Source organism: Capsicum annuum, chromosome 4 (assembly GCF_002878395.1).
Source record: "Capsicum annuum cultivar UCD-10X-F1 chromosome 4, UCD10Xv1.1, whole genome shotgun sequence".
NCBI classification, from domain to species: Eukaryota; Viridiplantae; Streptophyta; class Magnoliopsida; order Solanales; family Solanaceae; genus Capsicum; species Capsicum annuum.
Window position 1 is genome coordinate 216,298,924 of NC_061114.1, and position 21,602 is coordinate 216,320,525.

Below are 21,602 nucleotides of genomic sequence, written 5' to 3' on the forward strand. Positions count from 1 at the left end.
TGCAGCCCAAATATACTAACTTTTGCCTAGACTACCTCTTGTGAGGTTTTTAACCTGCAGACTTTTTTTTTTAATTTCGTGAACAATTTATATTCTTGCAGGCCAAGATAATATTTAATTTATGCTCATAGGTCGAACAGCATTTTAACTTAAAGATATAGGTCAAAGTTGGAGATCTTTGCAACTTGAAAATTCGGCTCGTACTTTTTTGAGTTTTATGACATGCAGTTTAGGCTCGTGTGTTCTTGAGCATTACTTGAATATTTAACTTAGATTGGAAAGCCACACGACTCAATATCCATATTGAATTTGCGGAGTTTTGCAATGTGTAATTTAAGCTCGTGCACCAAGAAATATTACAACTTGAAGATTTAACTCAAATTTAAAGAGCTTCATGATTTGAAGAACTTTTCAACTAATTAGAGATTTAGCTCAAATTTAAAGAATTTTGTGATATATAGTTTAGGCTTGTGCATTCAAGAGTATTATAACTTGTAATTTAGGCTCATGCAATGAGAAGTATTATAACTTGTAGTTTAGGCTCGTGTGAGTTGGAGCATTATAAAGTGTATTTTAGGCTCATACACTGAAGAGTTTTGTGACAAATACTTTCATCTCATTTGTCAAATAACATTTCAATTGATGATTTAGCTAAGGGGTTTAAAGCTTACCCTTGAATTTGATGATCTTGATCTTGGTTTCAACCCTAACCTTGAATTTGATGGTCTTGATTTTGACTTGTCATGAATTCAAAGACCTGAAACTTGATCTTAAAATCAGCGGTTTCGAGCTTGACTTGTACTTGAATTCAAGGGCCTGAAACTTGATCTTGAATTTGGTGGTCTTAATCTTGACTTGTACTTGAATTCAAAGGCTCGAAAGTTTGATCTTGAATCTTCTCTGTGTCTCTAAAACTTATAGAAAAATAGTTGTGTTTGAATACTTGTATCTTGGAGAAAAATTTATGCCATTTGATTCACGAGTTCTCCTTTCTCAATTATGAGACTCCTATTTTGTAGTTATAAAGTGGAGGAATAGTAATAAAGGTGAATTTTCGATTAATCCAATTGAACTATTGAAGTGATATGAAAATATTTGATTTGCCTTTGAGTTATCTTGGCATGCTAGTCCTTTAAAATATGACATGATTTTATTGACTCATTCATTTCACTTGGCGTAACACGTTATTTGATACTTGACACCAAATTGAGTCTTTATAATAAGTTGACATCTTCACCTTAGCAAAGTGGGCTACCATTTGTAGTTCAATTTGACGGACTAGCACAATGTAATCAAACTTTAATTAAATTTATATTTATTGTATTTAAATAAAATCAATTAATCCACAATATTTGTTTGGACTATTATATGTTTAATTAATATAAACTTAATTTACTGCAGATTTAAATTCAATAACTTTTAATTATCACACTAATACCCATATAATTAATAATACTCGCATAACTAATTTTTGTATAACTAATAGCCGCTATTAATACATGCATAATTCTAGATAACTAAATAGAGGACCTGATTGTTATTAGAGCTTAAAAGCTGAATTCCATGTTATAATTCGAGCTCAAAAGCTCCTGTTCGTATTTCAAGATTTAGTCATCCATTTTTGTCCTCTTTAATTTTTTATTTTTAAATTGTTTTCGTTTGCTACATAAACAGAGAATTGAAGGAAATAACTGATCAAACGGGTCAGAAAAGATACAGAAGAAGAAAATATGGAAGAAGATTTGGGTGAAATTTTCAGAAGTATTCGAGTAATTGAGGATGCACAAAAGATGGATGAAAAAGAATATGATATTGGACAAGATAATGAAGATTACATTGTTAATTTGGTTACAACTGAAAATGAAATTGTCAATGCTGGACTCAGCAGTAGACTTCCTTCAAGAATTATGCACCATGCATGGCTTCTACGAGTTCGCAATACTGCAATCAGCAACATTGTTAGAGTAAATTAATCATTATTTTGAATATTCGTTCTTTGAATTATTCATTTTTGAAGTATATATGTAGGTAGGACGACGACCTTTAGGAGTCGGACAAATCATTGTATTCACAGCAATGATTTATGTTGCGATAGGTTTCTTTCAGTTATGCCAATACAAGTAATTACTAATTTCTTAAATTTGAATACTTTTTACAAGTACTTGAGTCGAAAGTTTATCAGAAATAGTTTTCTACTATCTCAAGATAAGGGTAAGATCAGACTCCACTTGTGGGATTATACCGAGTACATTGCTATTGTAATTTTTCTTCCCAATTTATGTGATACCGTTTAACTTGCACAAAATTTAAGAAAGAAAGGATGACTTTTGAAATTTGTACGAAATAACTTCATTAAGAGTAGTTATATTGTTTCCACTATGGAAAGGTGATATTTTTCTGAGACAAACTGGAAAGGAAAGTGTACCAAATTAGTAGTATTTTCTAGAAGTAGGTAAGGAGGAGACGGATTAAGATAGAAAGATAGTAGGTAGAGTGTGTCATTGTTAGTAGGTAGGAGGAGTTTGTTTTGTTAGAGTGTATTATTATTTGGTGTATTACTTGGTGAGGCTTGTTTATGTTATTAATATCGGGTGAGGTTTTTCCTATTGTTTCTTATTCCTTTACTATTTCTCTTCTAGACTGTTGTATTTTGAGTCGAGGGTCTATCAAAAATAATTACATGAATTGCGTACACTTACTTCCCAAGACCCTTGTTGTTGCTGTTACTTTTTAGAAGTAGGTTATAATTTATTTATTTTTATCTCACTGTAGAATGGAAGATTCTTGGTAGCAAAGTTACTGTCAAAGGCATGAGGAAGACCGTTATGGAGATGATTGAAAGAATTTGAGGGGCAGAAGCTGTGGAAGTTTTTCCTTGTTATTGATATTAATATTCACGTACATATATACTGCTACAAAGGACTATTGTATTAAAAATACTTTATAATAAAACCCTACAGTCTATGCAATTGTATTTGTAATATTATACTCCTACATACATTCTATAATACTCTAATATGTGTATTTCTTTTGAATTTGGCCCAATATGATATCCAGGCCCAAAGCTAATGTGACCCAATATCCGAATTGAAATTATCTTCACAGATAGACATCAATGAAGACACTTTACTCATTTCTTTGTTGTTTTCTTCATTGTGAATATAAGCTTGGTGATCTCCAATATGCCCCTCAATGTGGAGGGGAGTGAAACAACACCCAACTTGTCAAGTGCAGACTTGTAAGGAACACCATATAATGGTTTTGTGAAGGAATCAGCGAGTTGGGAAGCAGAAGGGATGAATTGAAGGGATATCAAACCAGAAAGGAATTATTGCCTCACAAAGTGGCAATCCAACTTCACATGCTTAGTTCGTTCATGGAACACCGGATTTCGGGCAATATGGAGAGCCGTCTGACTGTTGGAATGAACAGGGACCGGTAAGGATGGCTGAAGAGAAAGATTATGAAGAAGACGGGCTAACCAAGTGATTTCAGCAGTGACCCATCGTAGGGAACGATACTCCACCTCTGCTGAACTGAGGGAAACAGAAATTTGTTTCTTAGATTTCCAGGAAATAGGTGATCCTCCCAAACTGATAAAAAATTCACTTATAGAATGACGAGAATTTGGACACGAAGCCCAATCAGCATCATAAAAAGCAACAAGGGAAAGAGATGGGTCTGAGTTTAATAAAAGACCCTGACCAAGTGTCTCTTGGAGGTAATGCAGGACTCAAAATGCTGTAGACAAGTAAGGCAGTCGAGGACTGTGCATAAATTGGCTGAGAAGTAATACAGAAAAAGAGAGATCCGGTCGTATATGAGTAAAATAATTCAACTTCCCCACAAGATGTCGGTAAGTAGTAGGATCATCAAGTAGAGCACCAGAATCAGCGACCAATTTAATGGAAGGATCCAGTGGAGAAGTAACCTTACCAAGATGGGAGCAATCAAATTCAAAAAGCAAATCAGCGGTAAACTTTCTTTGACTCATTATAATTCCCTGCTTTTCTTGCAAATTTTCAATACCCAAGAAGTAGTAAAGATAACCTAGATCCTTAATGCAAAATTCAGAATGTAGGAATGCCTTAATACCCGAAATGTCTTTGACATTGTTTCCAGTGATGACTATGTCATCAACATAGACCACCAGTAGTGTGATAAGGTCCCTGATTTCTTAAAGAATAACGAGTAATCATTCAGGGAAGATGAAAAACCTTTAAAACTGAGATCCCCGAGAAGACGAGCATACCATTATCGGGAAGCTTGTTTCAACCCATAAAGAGATTTTCTAAGCTTGCAGACATGATGAGGACTTGGGGAAGGTATCCCAGTAGGAAATTTCATATAGACTTCCTCCTGTAAATCACCATGTAAAAATGCATTATTTACATCTAACTGAAAAATAGACCAATATTTCTTTAATGCCACAACAAGAAGACACCTAATGGTCATCATCTTGACCACAGGGGAGAATGTTTCATTATAGTCAATGCTTTCCCTTTGAATATCTCCTCTAATAACAAGTCATGCCTTTAATCTTTTAATAGTTCCATCTAATAAATGTTTAACTTTATAGACCCATTTATACGGTAATGCCTTCTTTCCATGGGGTAGTGGAACAACGTCCCAAGTATGGTTTCTTTTTAGTGCCTTTATTTCTGTATGCATTACTACCCTCCATCCAGGATGGTTAGTAGCCTGGGTGTAATTAATAGGTTCTGAAACCTGGGAAAGAGATTGAAGAATATATTGATTGTGGAGAGATAGAGCGGAGAAGGAAAAAATAGTAGGATCGACTGGAGTAGTAAAAAAAGCTTTGATGGCATCGGTGAGCACAAGATTAGTACAAACATAGTCATCAAGATAGGTGGGTCTCTTAGGTACCCTCTCCATTCATCTAGGAGGTAGAGACGGGGAATGAGAGGCATAGGGTGTGGAAGATGAAGGTGGGGTAGGTAAACTAGGTGAAGAAGGTGGTATGTTTGTGTCTAGATTATCTGAAAGAGAAAGAGGGGAATCTGGAAGATGTGTAGGTAAAGTAGGCGAAAAAGGAAAAGTATCACAAGGTGAATCAAATAGATGAGAGGATGGAGAGAAATAAGAAAAAATAGTAAGTTGACCTTCAAAAATAAAAGCAAAATGAAAGATATCCTCATGAAAATGAACATCCCTAGAAACGAAGATTTTTCTAGTCTCCAAGCCCAAACATTTATACCCCTTCTAATTGTTGGGATAGCCCAAAAACACACAAGGTCTGGCTCTCAATTCAAATTTTCCCCTATTATGTGCTAGAGTAGAAGCATATATAAGACAAACAAAAACCCTTAGCCTCTCATAAGCTGGTCGGGAGTTGAATAAAACTTCATAAGGGGATTTTCCTTCTAAAACTCTAGAAGGTATTCTGTTAATAAGATGTCTAGCAGTGAGTAAGTATTCTCCCCAATATAAGATAGGAATTTTTGATTGAAACAATAAAGCCCTACAAACCTCTAATAAATGTCTGTGTTTTCTCTCCACAACACCATTTTGTTGTGGAGTTGACTGTAACACCCCGTACTTTTAGGCTAGAATCTAGACCGTCGTTCCTATGCGTATAGACCCAAACTAGATAATTCCTTGTTAATATTTATGTGGTTATCAATCCTATAGTGTGGGAATAACTTTGAGTAAGAATTGAAGTCATAAAAATCCGCTAACTCTAAGACGAGTTGAAAATATTTCTAGCGATTAAGTTTCAGAAGATGTTTAAACTTGGGTCAAATTCCATCGACCATAACTCCTTGTATATATCTAATTATAGGGCCTAATATATAACAAATTAAAGGTCGTTGAAGTATTTTTCCAATGATAAACGAGTAAAAAGTTACAGCCATTTTCGTGAGAGAAGCAGTAGCTGCGCGTGATTAGCATGCGACGCACGCTCCGTCGCATGCACCTAATTTTCAGGTTCTGTTTTTGTGTTTTTAAGTGCAATTTGGACCTTTAACTCATCCAAGGTCCATCCATAACATAAGATTCATGCCCCAAAAGCATAATACACGATATAATTCAATTTTTCTCTCAAAATAAAAACCTAACTCCTTCCCTAAAGATCAAGAAATTCATCCCTAAGATCAAGAATTCAAAGAAAAAGATCAAGACCTAGGTTCCATTGTTCTAACTACAAAATCTAAGGTATGTGGGGTTTATCCTAAACTACATGGGCTTGTTGAAAACTTTCAAATATGATTTAAAGGCTATCAAGCATGAATTTAGAAAGGTTGGAACCCATAATTATAATTACACTTTCTGAATGTTTTAGTAATATTGTTGTTTTGGACTTTCGGACTTTACCCTCCTTAAATTGATTTACATGTATATATATGTATGAAAATTAAGATTGAAGATTGTTTGAGAGCACAAATTATGAAATCCCTCCCTTGTGTTGAATTAAAGTTTATGATCTTGTCGGAAAAGAGTTGAAATACATGTTTTATGATTCAAAAGTAGTTTTCTTAATGTCATAGTAGTTGAATATGATTTAGAGATGATGAGAGGGTGTTTTTTGATATAATTATATTTTGTGTTAAAGAGAAAGAATTGCTTGTGAACGAGGAATTTGACATGACCACCTTGTATTATTGAAAAAGTTGATCAAAAAAGTTGCTTGCATGGTTTTACCTGATTTATAAGAGAGGATTCTTTGATTTGATTTATTGATATGGTGGTCCCAAACCTTATGTCTTGAAAATAGAGATTTTAATATATTATTAATGGCTCAGAGATGCGACTTATAAGTAAATGGTATGATGATACCATATAGATATATTCCATAACAGAGTTAGAGTTTTCAGAGTTTGATTTCAGAGAATACATATTTTAAAGAGTTAAAAATAGGCCTAAATAGGGTTAGGTGATTATCCGAAGAAGGCACGAGTCAATCGACTCATTACCTAAAATCGTATTTTACCGATACAGGTATATTATTATTGTACGCTGGCAATGACCCTGTGGCGTAGTACTCCGACCCTTGCGGCAAACTTGGGTTGGGGGCTTGGCTGTCGAGTTAATGGCAAATTCCATATAGTCCATGGAATTTCAGAGTTGTAGGGTATACCACCTAGCGTAGAAGTAAAACAAAGAGTATGTCACAGAGTTCAAATGATTTTATAGAATCTTTTAACTATACCCATGTGATTCTTAACATATGATATATTTATGAACTATTTTAAATTACTCTCATATATGTTGAATAAAAATTATTATTTTGGATTTGCTCTGTGTACCAGTACAACTGTATTGACCCCCTATCTCTCAGGGTTTAAGGCTCAATCTAGAGGTTCGACTAAGCAATAGAGATTTCAGAGAGAAGAGACTGTGCATTGGTGAGACTTCTTTATTCCAGAAGGCCTGTTTATTCCAGACTATGTTATTTATTTTGTTTTGGGTATACTGGAGGCCTTTTCCCAGATTCGGACAGTTGTCATTTTAGCATGTAATAGAGGTTTCACAGACTGGTTTAGATATTATCTAGAGTTGTTGGATTTTAAATTCCTTATCATTAAATTGAGTTCAGAGTATGACCATGATTCTGTATTAAGTTATATTTACGCATTTTTCTTTATTGTATGAATATTGTGCATGACTATCAGATAGAGAAAGACATCCAAGCTTTCATGGTTCGGAATGCTCATCACGACCAGGGCCTCGATTCGGGTCATGACAAACTTTGTATCAGAGAATGGTTCATGGTGCCAGGGTATCTGCAAAATTGCGTCGGGTAGAGTCTTGTTTGTGGGTGCGTAGCGCGCTACACTTATAAGCAGGAGTCTACAAGGCATTTAGGAATGTCTCTCTTTCTTCATGTTCTAGTTCGTTCTATAGAGTCAAAATGTTCTTCTTTCATACTCTAGTTCGTGCTATAGTGTCGCCCATACGAGTAAAGTTATCCCTATTCTTTTCTTACTCTAATGTTCTCAGATATGTCTCACTGTTGAGGTGATTCAAGTGCAGAAGTCTAGAATCGAAATGGTATGGTCCTTTCTGATTGAGTCATAAAATATTATAACATTGTGCAAGGACTTGAAAGAAGTATGTTAGTTCTCTAATGTGTATTGATTCTGATGTAAACTTTGATCCTGATGAAATTATGCTTTTCAGCCTGAGGTATTAAGTGCATCTAGTCCCTTTCAAAATTCTTGTTACAGATGTCATGCATAAGGGTAATGATGTATAGCAGATTGTTGGAACTGTATGTCCACCCGAGTAGTAGTGTATGTTAAAGTGTCAGGACCTATTGGTAGTGTGATGGTCTAAAAGTTGGTGACATGAAGTCACAAGTTTAGCAGTCAGAGTCAGGGTGATTTCTACATAAATAAATGGTTTAGTTGTATAATCGTGGATTAAGGAGTGGGTTGCCATTGTATAGTTATAGACTAATGTGGTATAATGATAGACTAATGTGCAACAGTATTTGTAGATTGTACGATTGTATGTGAAGGAAGTGGCTAGTTATGATTTTTATTTATTCAAAATAGGTGAGGAGCCCAGAGTGGATAGTTATGGTGGTCACAAAAATTCCTTATAGGTTGTGAATAAAAACAATTATATTAGCTAACAATTTATAAGTATAGACTCATTGTTGTTTGTGGGAATTAAAGGTAGTCTAAAGGTATGCTTGGGTAAGTAAGTATGATGTGAGAAAGTTGAATACGTATATAAGATCGTATTGGGTTATAATATAAGATTAAAGTTGACCCTGTCTATTAGATGACTTTACCCCTTTGACCTTCTTTTCTTTAGTGGTTGTAAACTAGTACTTCATGTGATAATGTATGTAGTAGATTTTGAGTTGTAATAGTGATGTCATGGAGGGGCTGTGATTGTAGGTAGTAGTTAAAATGAAATGAGTATTTTGAGTTGATTTCCCAATTTGATGGACTAGTATGAGATGTTGCATGCTTCACCGGTGGTACGTGATTGTTGCTATAGGCTTGAACTTTAGATGTAGAATGTGGTGATAAGAATAGTAGCTTAAGGTAAATGATGTATGTTTTATGGGAATGAATTAGCAGGATTGACGTGAATTGTGAAAAAGCCTGGGTTGATAACTGATTAAAAATTTAAGTGGTGATTGTAAGGTATATGGGTATATGAGGACTAGTGTTAAAATAATGAATTATGGGTGAGTCATTAAGTGCATAAGGGCGTAAGTATATAAGAATAAGTCGCCCCCTGGTAGTATGGTGTTAGGTGAGGTTTTATGATATAAGTTATGCGATTAATGGTCTACTATTAGAAGGTTAAGTAGTGGAGAGTGGATTTTTATGTGATAAGGAGTGGGGATATGTATGTATGCTCATGAGACTGTGAATTATCGATTGATGATGATTGAAGATAGCAAAACTTAAGAGTAACGTTCTGGGAAAACAATGCCTTTAGAGTATACGTTAAGTAGTCATAACACCTCGTAGTTTTCTCAACTTGATGTCACTTAGTAGAATGCTTAGAAGGATGACAACTTGAATGATCCTCTTTTTCTAAGTGTTAAAGAAAAGGACTTAGTCACATTTTGAGCTCCCAATCTTTGATGATTTTTTTCAACCTTCCCGGCCTTAGAAAGTCGATTTGAAAGTTGATTCACGATTGGGGAAGTCAATAGTATATGCCGAGTGAGTTTTGGAATTTTTGAAAATGTGTAAGGGCATGTTTGGTGGTCCAAAATAGTAGCTGCGTGTGATTTGCACGTGACGCATGCCCCAGCCCGCACCTGGGGTAGCGTTCGATGGAGCATGTGGCGTACGCCTCATTCTGAGGTTCTACAGAGTGCGACACACACTCTCCCCCAGCCTTCAGCTTTCAGTTATATTTTTCAGGGGCATTTGGGTCAATTCCACCCACATTAATTCGGCCTAAACACCGAATTTGAGTAGCAAAACAACACTTTAGCCCCAAATTCACGTTCTCCCCAAATTGAAATCATCTTCCCTTGTCAAGAACAAAAATCCTAACTCTTAAGTGTTTAAAAGCGTGGATGTCCATGCCTAAAATGATGTTAGTCATGAGTGGATGATTTTGGGGTTAGAGGAAGTTATGATTAGTATCCCTGAAGAGGGGATGTCCCAAAAGGAATTTAATGTCTTTAATCTTTATGTTAAATTATTGAGAGAAGTTTGTGTTCATGTGTATACCGATATTCCCTATTGTATTGAGAATTGTGGTTACAGAATGGTGAGAGGTTATGTTCTCCAGTCTAGGATTGTGACTTTGATCTAAGGGGGAGATGGTGAGTTAAGGTAATTTCCGAAATTTTTTTTCTCATTGTGGCAAATTCAGGAAGAGTCATGTAAACCTACCCTTATTCAAGTATGTTCCTCCTACTCTAGTTTAAGAGTTCATTCTACCAATGTTTTATGTATTCAAGTCCTACCTATGTCTAAGGTTTAAGCCTCTACATAACTTATATCATGTTCCAACGTCCAAACAAGAAGCAATAATGTCCCTCTGTGACCCAATACTCCAAGTATCCGAGACATATGTTATGTTGCTCATGATCCAAACCTATGTCTCACAGCATGCTTGGTCATAAAAAAATGTGTGTTTGTATGTTGCGGAATCATTTTATGTCAAAATTAGCCAAAGTGATAAAGTTTATGCTAACTCATGGAAAATTTCAGCTCTTTGAATAAGGAGCAATCACTTTAAGTGAAATCCTGACCTTGGTTGTTAACGACATAAATTTTGGTTTTATGCCATATAGCTCATGATATGTGCATCCATGTTTCTCATTTTGGTCTGTCCTAAGGAAATCATGATGTGTTGTGTTCGTGCCGAACGACCCTTTTCTTATGATCCAGACAATTGATATCGGAAGCACTTCGTGTCTATTGTATCGTATCTTCACTTCATGTCTCTCCTCGAATAGTGCAATAAGTATGAGTGATGGTTTGATAATGTTACTTCCATTCATGATGTTTATGCTCGGGACCCTTAATAGCCCTCCATATATTAGTATGATGGTAGTTGTGGAGGAGTAGTAGTGTGTTAGGTATAGGAGTAGGTGTTCTTGAAGGTGAGAAATTTGACGTGATTCTCGTGCTGAGGTTTTAGGTGAAGGAGAAAATAAGGAGATGAACTTTTGTTGTGCGAAATAGCTAAGAAGTAAAAATGTGGTGAAAATATTTGTGAGAGTGATTGAAATTGTTGGTCTTAGTGGGGAGAGATCCATGTAGTGGGTGTAGTATTGATAGGCTTAAATTCTGAGTTGGGTGAAGAAATAAATCAATGTGCTATGTGGTTAGTATTCCTTGAATTAAGACTTGAGTTGTTGGATTATAGTGATGAGGTGAGGTGATTTCTTAATGTGATGTAGAGTGCAGGGTCTCGTAGTTTAAATTAGCACCTCTTTTCTCTGAGTTGGGCCTGAACCTAGAAGTATTATACGGAGGGACACAAAATCTTGTTGTTAGATGTGTTACGGGAGAATTGTAAGTTGCAAATGATGAAGTATGTTGATTAATGTTGGTGTATAAATAAGTAGTGTTGCTAAGTTTAAGTCTTTTCATTGTATCTTGTAAGATGGAGAATGCTAACATTCATATATTTTGCGAGAAGCTTATCTCATATCTTGTACCAATCTTAATCAGGCCGAGGACTCTAAGAAAAAGTTATGTTTTACAATATTTTGATCATGTGCCATAAATCACATGCCAAGATCATGTCGATGTCCAGTTTCGTTATCTCAGGTTTCGTACTTACCCATTTTCCTAAAGGTTATCTTGAAGATCGTGTGATGAATTTGCATATTTTTGTTGAGGAAAAATGTTCAGATCAATATTACATTCTTTATTCTACACTTTTAGAGCTTCAAAGAGTCCTACCTATCATTCGGGGACGAATGATCCCAAGGGGGAGATAATGTAACATCCTGTACTTTCGGGCTAGAATCTAGACCGTCTTTCCTACGCATGTAGACCCGAACTAGATAATTTCTTGTAATATATGTGTGGTTATCAATCCTTTAGTGTGGAAATACCTTTGAATATGAATTGAAGTCACAAAAATCCCCTAACTCTAAGACGAGTGGAAAACATTTCTAGCGATTAAGTTTCAATGGATGTTTAAACTTGGGTCAACTTACATCGATCATAACTCCTTGTATATATTGAATTAGAGGTCCTACTATACATTAAATGAAAGTTCTTCGAAGTAGCTTTCCAACGATACCAATTTTACTAAAATCTGATACCCAAGCGAAAAGTTACAATTATTTTCGTGAGAGAGGCAGTAGCTGTGCGCGATTAGCGTGTGACGCACTCTCCGTTGCACGCACCTAATTTTCAGGTTCTATTTTCACATTTTTAAGGGAAATTTGGACCTTTACCTCACCTAAGATCCATCCATAACACAAGATTCACGCCCCAAAAGCATAATACACGATATAATTCAGTTTTCTTCTCAAAATAAAACCCTAACTCCTTCCCCAAAGATCAAGAAACTCATCCCTAAGATCAAGAATTCCAAGAAAAGGATCAAGGCCTAGGTTCCATTCTTCTAACTACGAAATCTAAGGTACGTGGGGTTATTCTAAACTACATGGGCTTGTTGAAAACTTTCAAATATGATTTAAAGGTTATTAAGCATGAATTTAGAAAGGGGTTTTGGAACCCATGATTTTAATTATGCTTTCTGAATGTTTTAGTGATATTTTTGTTTTGGCCTTTCGGCCTTCCCCCCTTAAATTGATTTATATATATATATATATATATATATATATATATATATATATATATATATATATATATATATATGAAAGTTGAGATTGAAGATTGTTTGAGAGCGCAAATTACGAAATTTCTCTCTAGTGTTGAATTAAAGTTTATGATTTTATCGGAAAAGAGTTGAAATACATGTTTTATGATTTGAAAGTAGTTTTCTCAATGTCATAGTATTTTAACATGATTTAGAGATAATGAGAGGGTGTTTTCTTGATATAATTACGTTTTGTGTTAAAGAGAAAGAATTGCTTGTGAACAAGACTTTGACATAACCACATTGTATTATTGAAAAGTTGACCAAGAAAGTTGCTTGGATGGTTTTACCTGATTTATAAGAGAGGATTCTTTGATTTGATTTATTGATATGGTGGTCCCAAACCTTATGTTTTGAAAACAGAGATTTTAATATATTATTAATGGCTCAGAGATGCGACTTGCAAGTCAATGGTATGACGATACCTTATAGATGTATGCCATAACAGAGTTAGAGTTTTTAGAGTTTGATTTCAGAGAATACATGTTTTAAAGAGTTAAAAATGGGCCTAAAGAGGGTTAGGTGGTTATCCAAAGAAGGCACAAGTCAATCGATTCATTGCCTAAAATCGTATTTTCCCGATATGGGTACATTATTATTGTACGCTCGCAGGACCCTGTGGCATAGTAGAGACAGAGACTCCGACCCTTGCAGCAAACTTGGGGTGGGGGCTTGGCTGCCGAGTTAATGGCAGATTCCATATAGCCCATGAAATTTCAAAGTTGCAAGGTATACCACCTAGCGCAGAAGTAAAACACAGAGTATGTCAGAGAGTTCAGATGATTTTATAGAGTCTTTTAAATATGCCCATGTGATTCTTAACGTATGATATACTTATGAACTGTTTTAAATTGCTCTCATTTATGTTGAATAAAGATTATTATTTTGGATTTGCTTTGTGTACTAGTAAAATTGTATTGACCCCCTATCTCTCAGGGTCTGAGGCTCAATCTAGAGGTCTGGCTAAACAGTATAGATTTTAGAGAGAAGAGACTGTGTAGTGGTGAGCCTTCTTTATTCCAGAAGGCCTGTTTATTCCAGACTATGTTATTTATTTTGTTTTGGATCTACCGGGGGCCTTGTCCCAGATTCAGACAGTTGTCATTTTAGTACATAGAGATTTCACAGATTGGTTTAGATATTGTCTAGAGTTGTTGGATTTTAAATTCCTTATCGTTAAATTGAGTTCAGAGTATGACCATGATTTTGTATTAAGTTATATTTATGCATCTTCCTTTATTATATGAATATTGTGTACTACCAGACAGAGAAGGGCATCCGGGCCTTCATGGTTCGGAATGCTCGTCACGGCCAGGGCCTCGATTCGGATCGTGACATTGACACACAAGAAGTTTGATGAATTATCCCTTTAGAAGATAGAAAATTTGAAGTCTCAGTGCTTGTTCCCAATTCAAGAGCATTATCAGACTGTATTCTTTTAACTTTAGATATGAATTGTCTTTCCACAATTGAGAAGAAATTCCTTAGAACATGGAAAACATTACTTTTAGTTTTTAGCAAGTAGGTCCAATTGCCTCTGCTGTAATCATCAACGATAGTTAGGAAATATTTAAAACCATTATGTGTGAGGTCTTTATATGGACCCCAAGTATCGATATGAATGAGCTCAAAAATGGTTTTAGACTTGATATGATTGATAGAAAAAGATAACCTAAATTGTCTTGCTAAGGGACAAATATTGCAAGTGCATTGAGAAATAGAAGGAAAATTAATGAAACTGATGTTATTCATTGTAGGAAAAGGCAAATACCCCAATATTTTGTGCCACAATATTACATCAGATTTGGACTTAACAAAAATAAAAATAGAACAAGAAAATGAAATTGACTAAGAACAATTCACTGAATGCAAAATATTTTGATGACTTCTAAAGTAGTTGCTAAGCTTAGCCTTAGCAGGTTGAAGTAAGAAGAGTCCATCCTTAGCCTCACCAAAATCTTGAGCCCTCTTCATAAAAGGGGCCTGCAAAAGACAACCAGTCGGAGTGAATAAAATAGAAGACTGGAATTGCTTAACAAATTTATCCACCGAAAGTAGATTATAATTGAATGAGGGAACATATAAAACATTTTCCAAGATGACATCTGCAAAGATCGAAATACTACCTTTATGGGTAATAGTGACCTGTGTGATATTAGTTCCTCTGTAGTATTGAAGAGCTTGAGTGTATTCATCCTTGGTTAAAAATAGTCCCATGTTGGGGTTAGAATTGATTCCTTATCCTTCAACTGAAATGGCATTGCTTTTGACTGTAGGTTAAAACTTCTTTGATTTGGTGTTAGTGAATTTAAAATCTGCTGGAAAACCAATAAATCTATAGCAATTATCCACTATATGATTGATCTTTTTACAGTAAGTGCAAAAAAGGTTAGATTTATTTGCTAGAAACTTTTGTCCAGTTTTGTTATCCCATCCTCTCTGACTTTGTGATTGAAATTTCTGATTTGTATAGATCTGACTATTAGCATGTGATTGTATGTTACTGTTTTCTTGTTTTCTTGCCATGAAAGACGCTGAACCAGTTCATATGTGAGGATTCACATAAGTTTCTCTTTAATTTTCATCCTGCAAAAGGAAAGAATATGCATGATTAAGATTATGCAGAGATTTAATCATTAGAATACTGCTTCTTGCTGGTGCATAAGTCTCATTCAAACCCATGAGAAATTTGATAAGTCTTTCATCCTCCAGAGACTTGTTTAACTTCTGTTTTCCTCCACAAATGCAGTTACATCCACATTTGTTGTCTGAGTTTAATGGGTCCAACTCATCCCATAATCTTTTAATCTTGGTGTAGTAACCTACAATGTCAGTGTTAGCTTGAATAAGATCACTAAGTTCCTTCTGCAGATGAAAAAGTTTGGCACCATTAGACTTCCCAAATCTCTGTTCTAGATCTGTGTATAGATCCTTTGCAGTTTTTGAATAAATCACACTATCTGCTATATCCTTGGATAAAGAGTTTAATAACCATGACATGACCATGTCGTTGCATCTACTCCATGGTTGATAATCTGCTGAATCTGGTTGTGGCATTTTGCAAGTACCATCTATAAATCCTGGTTTATTCTTGGTTGAAAAGGCTATGAGAATGGTCCTCCTCCAACCCTGAAAACCTCTCCTATCAAAAGTGAAATTCACCAAACTCATGCCTGGTGAATCTGAGGAGTGAAGGAAGAGTGGATTACTGGAATCAATGTGATTTGTTGAGTTTTGTTTACCAGTTGATGCTGCAACGGTACTGTCTCCCATTATAGCAGTGAAAGATATTGATTGAAAAAGAGAAAAAAATGGAGAGAAAGAGAAAAAAAAAAACAACTTGGATCAAAGAAAAGCTTTACTGCTTTAATACCATGAAAGAATTTGAGGGGCAGAAGTTGCGGAAGTTTTTCGTTGTTATTGATATTAATATTCACGTATATATATACTGCTACAAAGGACTAAATTGTATTAAAAATACTTTGTAATATTATACTCCTACATACATTCTATAATACTCTAATATGTGTATTTCTTCTGAATTTGGCCCAATATTATATCCAGGCCCAAAGCTAATGTGACCCTATACCCGAATTGAAATTTTCTTCACAGATAGATATCGATGAAGACACTTTACTCATTTCTTTGTTGTCTTCTTCATTGTAAATATAAGCCCGGTGATCTCCAATAATGATGATGAAGAAGAATTATCATGTTATGAGGAATTTGCGAATTGTAATGTGAAAAGCATAATGAATATGGCTGATAGTGGTCTTGAACAATTTGAAGAAAATATGACTTGTGTTTCTTCTATTGAGTTCACAAGATACTTTCTATCAAAATTCTGCAAAGATAATTCAAGAAAAGATTATGTCAAAATCAAAACTATGGAAGTCATCATGAGTACACTTGGAGGTAATTACTACTAATTTCTTTTTTCTTTTTGAGTCATCACCAATTAATATAGTTAAGATCTTGTTTGGATTGAATTATTTTAGACGTTTTTAAGTCAAAAATAGCTTTTGTCTTGTTTAGATAAAAATAAAATAAAATTTATTATAAGCTCATTCAAACAAGATTCTAAGTCAAATTTCTGTCTATGTTTTGAAGTTGTGGGAAAAGAAGGACCTGAGGGTTTGTTTTATAGGATAGGAAGAAAAATGTTTTCTAGAAAAATAAGTGGTATTCCTATTTTTTTTTTTTTTTTATGAGTATGAAAGAAAATATTTCCTTTAACTTATTATTTAGCTTAAGTTCTTTAGGATTTACATAATTTCCAATCTCTATAGTTGATTTTGTATGTTTTCATTTGAAATATATTTTGATCGTTCAGTTATGTTGTTTGACTTGCGACAACTTAAAATTAATAGTTTGATGGGTCAGTTTTTGTTTGAATCATTTGGGAGAATCTAAAAAATAAACTCAAATTAGGGTGACTTTCAAATTTTAGCCCCAAATAAAAAGGCTTTGTTAAAATAATCTTTACTTATTAACTCATACTTTTTTGGACGAAAATACCCCTCCAATATATTAGCTTTTCTTTCTTCCAAAACAAAACACTCTAACTTTCTTTCAAAACAAAACATTATCGCTCTTTCTTTCAATCAAACAAATTCGAACGATCATTTCTCTTTCTTCCTATCAAATAAATTCGCAGCTGTAAGATTTTCTTTAGGTAAGAACTTCATTGTCATAATTCTCTAATTCTTTGGGGGTGGTTGGATGGATTTTAGCTCCGTGTAAACATCTAATTTGCAGTAAATTTAAGCTTATTGATGCATTGTGGTAAATTTTAGCTTGTTATATAATTAGTCTATTGATTTGATTTTTGGAAAGGTGAACGTAAGCTGGAGTTGGGCTATGCTGTTGTTGTAGTAACATATTTTCAATTGAGAAATTATGGCGAACAGGTTGTGGGAAGTTTCTTATTGCGGTTATAATTGCGTTTGAGTAGTTGTGGGGGGTTGGTCTTAGAGAAAAAGGCTGTAAGCATGTGACTGTAATCATAAATATATTGCTTGTAAATTTGGACCACCACTTATCAAGAATTTTCTGTTTGGTTACTCATTTATTTGATTATTATTGATTAATGGTGTCAATTATATGTAGGTGGTCATTGGTAATGAACTTGTAGGAGATTTAGTTGGTTATTGAGATCGATGGACAAGAGGAATTGGTTGTGGAAAAAGAGACCTTCTGAGAAGAGCATTGGTGAAACTGAGAGTTCTGGTTCACTCTCTTCACATTCAGAATAGCACTCTGATGAGCAGGTACAAGGCAAAAGAAAGATTTTTTTTTTTTTGTTCATAGGATGTCTTGATAATCTATTTCTGGCCTTCTAATTGATTGTGCTGATATAAGGAAGCTAATACTTTGATTTGAGTAATCATACTCAAATCTTTATATGGATGTTTATTTCAAGCTGAAATGGTCGAGCTAAATATTCAGCTCATGTTTTCGTAGTTAGAAAGTGCTATACTACCAATGGTTATACTCATAAAACTTTAGTATGCTTTAATACCTTCTGCAAATACTATATCTTGGCAACTCTGGTCGTCTTTCATATATTATATCTTTATTTTTCTCCTACTTCTTTCTCCTTGAGTTGTGTCTACCAATTCTTTGGAATTGCAGGATTCAAGTTTCAGGCATAAATGTTTGAGAATCCTTTGTTTTCCAATGAACGATTGCCAAGAATTTATCATTTGTCATTTTAGTATACTTGAAAGTTGAAATCTTCAACTATAGATTGATCTAAAATATCAATGACTTAATTGTAAAAGTGGAAGTATGAGAACAACATTTAGTGTTGGAGCCAACTATCTACCTAGTAAATGGGCACTTGAATGACATTTTATATATTTAGATTTTGTACAATTGATATCCACTAAATTTACTCTCTATTAAATTTGATGTGGTAGTGGTAAATTTAGAGTTTTAAATAACTCAGGCTCTGTATTCGAAGATTCTAGTTCTGATGCCATGAGTCTCAGATATGTAAGCCAAAAGGCCAATATAGGTGTGAAAGAAAGTTGATTATTTCAGTCCCTTAATTGTCCATCAGCCAGAGTATTAAGAGAAAAGTTAAATGACTGCTAGTTAGTTTCATGTGCATTTTACATTATATTATCTAATATAGTAATGAAATTTTATCCCAAGCTTGATGCTGTTGTGTGCTTGTCTTTTTTTCCTGGTAATTCCTTGTTAGTGCTTGTTAACTTCACTATCCTCACTTCAGCACTTGTAATTTCTGCTATTTGGAGAAGGACCCATTAAAATAAACTCCAGAAAATAACAACCAGTCACCAGAAGTGACCTCAAAAGCAGCTAACTATTGATAATGAAGCCAAGAAAAGTCCAAAGAAGTTGATAGAAAAGTTATTAGCTGCTCTGGTTAATGTTAGTGCTAAAGAAGACTTAGTTAAGCAGCATGCTAAAGTGGCAGAAGAAGCTGTTGCAGGTATCTTCAACCATACCTTTCTTAGAGATAGTCTAGACAATATCCATCCCCTTTGCTGTACATGAATTATAACCATGCCTCATGGGCAAGACTTTAGATAATTGTTGAACTTGAAAACTTTTGCCCAAGAGGCAACAGTTTATTCTTTAATTGCATTGATTAGATTATTAACATATATGCAATTCTTCCCTCATGGGCAAGACTTTAGAAAATTGTTGAAATTAAAAACTTTTGCTTAAGAGGCAGCAGTTTATTCTTTAATTGCACTGATTAGATTATTAACATATATGCAACTCTTGCCTCATGGGCAAGACTTAGTTTAGAAAATTGTTGAAATTAAAAACTTTTTCCCAAGAGGTAAAAGTTTATTCTTTAATTACACTGATTATATTATTAACATATATGCAACTCTTGCCTCATGGGCAAAACTTAGTTTAGAAAATTATTGAAATTGAAAACTTTTTCCCAAGAGGCAAAAATTTATTCTTTAATTGCACTGATTAGATTGTTAACATATATGTAACTCTTGCCTCTTGGATAAGAATTTAGAAAATTATTGAAATTAAAAAATTTTGCCCAAGAGGCAACATTTATTCTTTAATTGCATTGATTAGACTATTAACATATATGCAACTCTTGCCTCAAGGGCAAGACTTAGTTTAGAAAATTGTTGAAATTGAAAACTTTTTCCCAAGAGGCAACAGTTTATTCTTTAATTGCACTGATTAGATTATTAATATATATACAACTCTTGTCTCATGGGCAAGACTTTAGAAAATTGTTGAAATTGAAAACTTTTGTTCAAGAGGCAAAAGTTTATTCTTTAATTACACTGATTAGATTATTAACATATATGCATTTCTTGCCTCATAGGCAAGACTTTAGAAAATTATTGAAATTGAAAACTTTTGCCCAAGAGGCAACAGTTTATACTTTAATTACACTGATTAGATTTTTAACATATATGATAAATGAGGAAAAAAAATGAACGATATGGGTTCCTAATGAACAGGATGTGGGATCTAGTGTGCAAAATGCTGATCAAGATGGAAACACCAATGAACAGACTCCTAATGAACAAGATGTGGGCTATAATGCGCAAAATGCTGATCAATATGTAGGTGTTGCTGAGCAAAGTGCTGATCCAGATGGAAACACTAATAAACAGTTTTCTAATGAACAAGATGTGGACGCTGCTGAGCAAAATACTAATCAAGATGGAGATGCTAATGAACAGAGTCCTAATGATCACGATGTAGGTGTTGCTAGGCAAAGTGCTAATCCAGATGGAGACACTGATGAACAGGTTCCTAATGAACAAAATATGGGTGCTACTGAGCAAAATGCTGATCAATATGGAGATGCTAATGAACAAGTTTCTGATGAACAAGATTTAGGAGCCGCTGAGCAAAATCCAAATCAACATGAAGACATTAATGAACAGAATCATGATCAAGATGGAGGCACCCCAATGAACTGAATGAAGATGTAGATCAACTGGTTGATGAAATAGATAATATGAACCAACTAATGACGAAAATACAGACATTGATAGCCTATTCATGCTGATCAAAATGCAGAAAGATATACACTTTTTGAATAGACTAATTAGATTTCATACTTACACAAAATGCTAATTCCATAATTGTGTGGTATTTTGTTTTGAGATTGCAGTACTGCCATTCTCTATATGTTGCTTAGTTTGTTTTTAATTTCTCGATACAGGTCATCTGTCAAGTATTTGTGTATAATCGACCAGTTAAAAGTTAGTACTGGATTACTGATCTATTTCCTTATATTTTGCATGACACTTGACAGTAAATGCTACTGAACTTTGTTGGGTTCGAAATCGAGACGGCGTCATGCAGAAACTTTTAGTTTGCAAACCAACGATGATAATTCAGATGACAAATAAAACATATATTAAAAAGACATATTATTAATATGATTTGATTAACTGACCTACATATTAAGAACAATATTAAAAAAATAAAACCTATGAAAAAACATAAACATATGGAAGAAATCTCTCCCTAAACCAAACTCTTTTAACGACTACATTGTGGATGCTATTGTGTTATTGTATGAGAAGAGGAGACTTCTATTTATAGATGTCTAAAACCTTTCCTTCAAGAAAGAGGTTTGCCAAATAAGGAAAAGTTTTATATTTTTCTTTCAGGAAAAGTAAAAGTATTCATGGTTACTTTTATTTTCCTTACAAGAAAAAGTAAAACTTAATTTTTGTAAGAAAATCAGAGCAAAAACCCTAACAAATCTCCCCTTTTTGGCTTGATTTTCTTTACGTGATCCGTCTTCTTCACATCTTTGATCTCCGTTCTTCATATGGCCT